Source organism: Bison bison, unplaced genomic scaffold (assembly GCF_000754665.1).
Source record: "Bison bison bison isolate TAMUID 2011002044 unplaced genomic scaffold, Bison_UMD1.0 scf7180017864456, whole genome shotgun sequence".
Taxonomy (NCBI): domain Eukaryota; kingdom Metazoa; phylum Chordata; class Mammalia; order Artiodactyla; family Bovidae; genus Bison; species Bison bison.
The window spans coordinates 12,924,057-12,930,317 of NW_011495018.1; positions in this window are offsets into that span (position 1 = coordinate 12,924,057).

The window sequence follows — 6,261 nt, forward strand, 5'->3', positions numbered from 1 at the left end:
GGTCCCATGATTCTACTTGAAGATCTGACTTATATCAACAGAAGCTGGTCTCTTCATGTAACTAGGTGACCCAGCGGAGACCATGGCAAGCACCATTAGAGGCTGTTAAAAGAGATGTTTGGATTATTATTCATAGTGCTGCAGTGAACACTGGGCACAGGTATCGTTTTGAATTACGGTTTTCTCAGGGAATTTGCCCAGGGGTGGGATACCTTGGTCACATGGTAGTTCTATTTTTAGATTCTTAGGAACCTCCATACTGTTCTTCATACTGGCTGTATCAATTTACATTCCCACCAATGGTGCAAAAGGGTTCCCTTTTCTTCATGCCCTCTCCAGCACAGGGAGCTCTGCCTGGTGTTCTGTGAAGACCTAGATGGGTGGGATGGGGAGGTGGGAGGGAGGTTTAAGAGGGAGAGAGCATATGTATACACGTGGCTGATTCAGTTCGTTGAGCAACAGAAAGTGACAACATTGTCAAGTAATTAAACTCCAAAAAAGAGGGAGATGTTTGGGGGTGGCCCCTAAAGTCTGCTGAGGTGCTCAGCTGATTTCTCTGAGTGGATGGAAACCTAGCCCTACTCCATGGTGATAAAGTATCAGCCACGTTTGGAAAATCTGGAGACATCCTCTGAGTGGATCTGTTCCTGGGGGGCCTAGGACACCATGGCTTCCGATTGAAGTTGTTAATTACCACCACCATCTCAGCTCACTTGGTGTTTATTGGGTATGTCGTGCTCCCGTATGTATGGTCTTGGATTATGTCAGCTGTCATATGGGGTCAGCACTATTATTTTTCTACCTTGCAGAAGAATGTACTGAAGCTCAGAGCAGCTGAGTGGCTTTCCTGAAGGTACAGTACGCACTGATTCGGTGTCTCCTGCTGCACTCACCGGCAGCATCCCAGCTGGCCCCCTCCCTTGGGTGGTTCTGGCATCCCTGCTTGTCCTCATGACCTGTCAGCTGAGCTCCAGAGGCAGTGTTTCCATCATACCCTACTGAGCCAGGGCAAAAGTTAAGCTAAGGAGGTCAGTGAGAATGAGTCCAGGGGTTCAGTCAACCCATACTTGGCTCTCATATTTTAAGGCACCGGGGAAGATGGGCCAGGAATTGCTGAGAATCAAGGGCCTCTGCTCTGAGGAAGGCGTGTTTTGTTTCATTTAGTAGAAAATCATCTGGCCCTGTCTGAAGTGCTCTAACCAAAGTCTAGCTCCCCAGATTCCACCTCAATAGCACCTATATGCTATTTTGAGCCGTTTGACACTTATGGGGTCTCCCTGGTGCTAGGGAAATTGGGCTGCTTCTTAATATGTAATAATCACCATTACCTCTCAATTACTTAACAAATAGACAAGCGCAGGGCCGTGTTATTTTGAAAGCACCTCCTGAGAATAGCGCTGGAGATCTCCAAGTGCTACCCAGAATTAGCTGGTAGAGGACAGGGAGTCAGATCTTTTACTATGTACCCAGGGGAAGTGTACCTATTATGCACTAATGGCTTGGGCAGGGCCATGACTGTTTCATGCCCTTTCACTGTAAGCTCTGACCTGGGAGACACCTGCTCCTTTTCTTGCGGAGAGAGAGCCAGCCCATGGAAGAGGGTCCCGCCAGGGCCCTTCTGTTGTTAACACTTGTGATGGATGATCTACTTTGCTCTCAAGCCTAGCAGTGTGTGTGAGTGCTATGCTCAGTTGCGGCCAAATCCTTGCGACCCCGTGGACTGTAGCCCACCAGGCTGCTCTGTCCATGGGATTTTCCAGGCAAGAATACTGGAGTGAATTGTCATTTCCTGCTCCAGGGGATCTTCCCAACCCGGAGATCGAATCTGCGTCTCTTGTGTCTCCTGCACTGCAGGTGGATTCTTTATTACTCTGCCACCTGACTTACCTCCAAGTCAGAGACCAGGTAGCCATTCAGGAAAGGTGAGAAAAAAAAATAAATAAAGTAGTGGGGAAAAGAGAAGTGAAATTGTTTGATGTAGTGTGTAGACCAAAAAAAAAAAAAAAAGAGGAAAAAACCCAGAAAAACTGGATTGTGGGGAATTCTCAGGTGGTCCAGTGGTTAGAACTCCTCACTTTCTCTGTCAATGACCTGGGTTCGATCCCCGGTTGGGGAACGAAGATCCCACAAGCTGGGTGGTGTGGCCAAAAAACTAAATAAAAATCCTATAAAAAACTGGGTTATGAGACATCACCCTCTTCTTTTTTGGAATTACAGTAGCTGCCTTATGTTTTGAGTTTGCCAAAGAAGCCAGTATTAGTAAATTTCTGTGTAAAGGATTTTTTGGGCAAGTTAAACATAGCCTATTTTCTTAAGAAATATATTATTTCCCAAGGCAGTTTTTAGGGTCTTAAGCAATCACTGTTTCCTATGAGAAAGTAGGAAAAAATAAGATCTTTAGTTTTATATCCAAGATTTGATTTAGATTTAATGTAGGATTGCAACTTTGAGCTTTGATTTTTCTGGTGCCATGAAAATTAAAATTAAGTTTGGCTTTAACCAAAAATCCTCAATGCATAATGAGGATTTAAACGTTAGGGATCTGACTGCCCATGAAACTTTCGATTTGATTTTGATTGGCATCTTTGAACACTCAGAGCAGAAGGCACACAATTACTTTACAGGAATATGGAGACTTCATGTACTCTGCTGGCTTTGCGTGGGTCTTTACACCAAGTGAAAAGCTGTGCACTTCCTGTAGAATCAAGGACTCGGGAAGTAAAGGGGAGAGAAGAGATTACCCTTTCAGAACCCCGATTCCCAGTAAAACAAAGTTAAGCTCTTTGTAGCTATTGATCAGGAAATAAATCCTCTTTAGTATTCCACAGATGCAGGAAGACCTCTCTCCCTCTGCTTTTCTTCAACTCTTCCCGCAAATACATAGTTTATACTGACCTTGCATTTCTTCTCACAGACCTACCAGTCTGGAACTTTTCTGACCTTAATTGCTGATTTTTTTTTTTTAACCTCCTCAAAATAGGAAATGAAAATATCTTAGCTGGTGAGGTAGACTTTTCCATCCAAAAAAAAAAAATATTCCAAACTATTTACCGTTTTCAATTTGCTGGAAAGAAAAATAGTGATATGTTTGGTCTTACTCAAGTCATTGTAACCTGTAATATCTCATATTCAGTATCTTAAACAATGCTTTTAATTATATTCAAAGAGTGATGATGAAAATACTTTAGATTTTTATGCTAAAAATCAGAGATTATGACTCTACATGATTCTAAGAAACCCATTGATATTTTTGAAGATGTATACATTTTTCTTATGAATTCTCAGGCCAGAAATACTCAACTTCACTCAACTCGCAAGTCTTTGCCAACAGTTGCTAGTGATCAGCCACTGCAGAGGCGGTAGAAGAGGAAGTGATGATTAGCACATATATGTTTATGTTATTTAAGTAGAAAATCCATGAGCCATTGGTAATGAATTGAAGGTTAAGTGACAATTTTTCTTTACAACCACTCTTGTCGTCTAGTCTGTGAACTGAAAACTGGATTAACCTTTAATTACCCTCCACGATCTCTCAACCCCAAGACATTACCACTCCTACCAGTGGTATCTTCATATACAATTTAATGAGAGAAACATCTGTTTGCATATTTGATATCATTAATATTATGCAGATGAATAGATACTCACAATGTGATGGGCATTTGTGCTAACGTCTCATTTTCTTTCTTCATTTCTAGTCTTTCTTCCTCCACCCACTGATTCAGCTGGACTTGTATTAATTAGAATTAAAATCTGTCTAGAGCCAACCGTCTTGTGCAGAATGCACAAATGCAATGGAATCTGAATGCCTGCAAAGCCGCATTGTAATCAACTGGGGAAAACAGTGTGTGTGATTTAAAGAAAACTATGTTTTCCCCTCTTCAATCCAAATTTTAAAGAAATCCTTTGTATATCTATTTTTGAAAACGCTTGCTTTCACATACAGGTTTCTTCTGATGACTGTATCAAATACTTCCTGTCTGGAGTTTGACAGTTTTAGCACTGACAAATGCTTGGAGCCCAAGCCAATCAAATCTTTATTTTCTAGCCTAAGTGACTTGCCTGCGGTCACCTTAGTGGCCAGTGATGGAGCTGGGCTGGGCAGGAGTCTGAGCCTCCAGACTAAGCCTTGTGATTTGTCGACTGAACTGTGCTGCTTTTCTATGTGAATAAAGTTTGAAGACCTTTCTAACAGCCAGTAAACCCATTTCACACAGCTTTCTTGAAATTCTATCTGGTTATTAATTGAGGCAGTTTTAAAGGTATATACATATGCATTATAAATGTAAAATGCCTGCTAGAAATACAATCTTCATCAATAAATGTATTTTATGTATATATGTGTTTTGATTCTTGCACGTGCAAAGTTTCCATTTTTGCATCGATCCAAAGATAATGAAAGATTCCTTAAAGATTTTCAGGGCTTTAATTTCATGGTACATTTTTCAATACGTCTCTCAGTATGAAAATAAAGTGCTGTTTCTTTATGCTTTTTAAAGTAAAAGAAAACCTCTCAGTTCTAACTTAATTTCACCCCCTTCTGATTATAAGCCTTGAGCCAGGCATCATCCCCTTTAGTATTTCCAGCTTCTCAGCATATGCCATGGAAATTATTTGATAGACCTACTCCCCATGACTGTATTGTCTCATCAGAATGAAGAAAATTCTTGGCTTTCATTAGTGAATCCATCCTCATTAATTCAAACTAAATGGTGGTGGTGGTGAAGGGGCAGCCAGATTAACTAGTGAATACTTTGAACCATAGAAATTTTTTTTATGGGAATGTACTATTCTTACTTCCGTGGATGTTCTGTAATTAGAGCTGGGCTGTGACTCCAGGTATTCAGGATACATGATTAAATCTGTTGGTTTGTGATTTCATATCCATTATTTGCAGGCAAAGCTGCATTGCTAAACTACTGGAAGCAAATTGTTCTCTCAACACTTTCAAAATTCTCCTTATACCCTACCTGCTCATTTACGCTATAATATAAAAGTTTAAAAAGCATTTCTATAAAAGAAAAAGACAGAGAGCTAGTTCAGATGGAATATGGGTTATTATCATTTCCAAATAAGTAAGCTATTTATCATATGCTCCAAGTAGAAATGCACACAATGTGACAATTTTATTTCAAAAGGCATTTTGAGCACCTGGCTTGAAAAAGAACACTGAGCAGAATGAGGGTTCTATGGGAAGCATAGTCCTTCTGTGCAATCATTTTTGATGTCTACTTCCTACTATTGTCCTGCAAGTAACACTTAAATACTAGGTGAAAATGTGACTGTATGAATGCCTGCCACACCAATAATAACAATATTCAATATTCATTAATGATAAACATTTGTTGGCTGGATGGGTGGATGGATGGAAAGATGGACTGTGGCAGCATAAGGCATTCTAATCCTGTTAGCCATTTCTAGAATCTGAAGGAGCCCACTGTTTCCAATGATCTAAGTACTAATTCTAGTCCTAGGGCAAAATTTTGTAAAGAGAGATGTCACTGTAATTCATGGCTTCTAGCAATAGCTGTTCAATCATGTATTTCGTGGGTATCCAAAAATGAATTCCTAATGACTCTAGAATTGCTTGGGCAGTAAAGTTAAGGTGTATGTGTATGTGTGTTGGGGGCGTTCGTAAGAAATCTACCTGAAATCGCATTTACTAGATAATTGGAAAGTTCAAATTAGATTCCAGCTTCATGGTGATCCAAATATTTTTAGACTTATGCTACCACTTATTCTTGTTATTTTAGGACTTCCCAGGTAATGCTAGTGGTAAAGAACCCACCTGCCAATGCAGGAGACATGAGAGATGTGGGTTCGATCCCCAGGTCAGGAAGATCCCTTGGAGGAGGGCATGACAACCGACTCCAGTATTCTTGCCTGGAGAATTCCATGGACAGAAGAGCCTAGTGGGCTACAGTCCATAGGGTCGTAAAGAGTGGGATATGACTGACCACACACGCATGCACTCATAGATGCTCTTATTGTGTTTCTGGCTGTGTTCTAGACTCTAGAATCTATAGTATGTGCTCTTGGGTGTGCTGATTTATGGGTCATGAGTACATTTACTGCAAGACAGGAGGGAAAAGATGTTAGGGGATGTTCAGAGCCAGATTTCCCTGTGGGGTGTTAAGGGTGCATCTGCTGATCCACTGGTTGGAAACCTTTAGCTTCTGCTGTAATTGCACTTCACCCGTTTCTGACCAAATTAGGTCAGAACCCTTGGCAAATGATCAAGCTTCTGTTTGCATTAAGAAA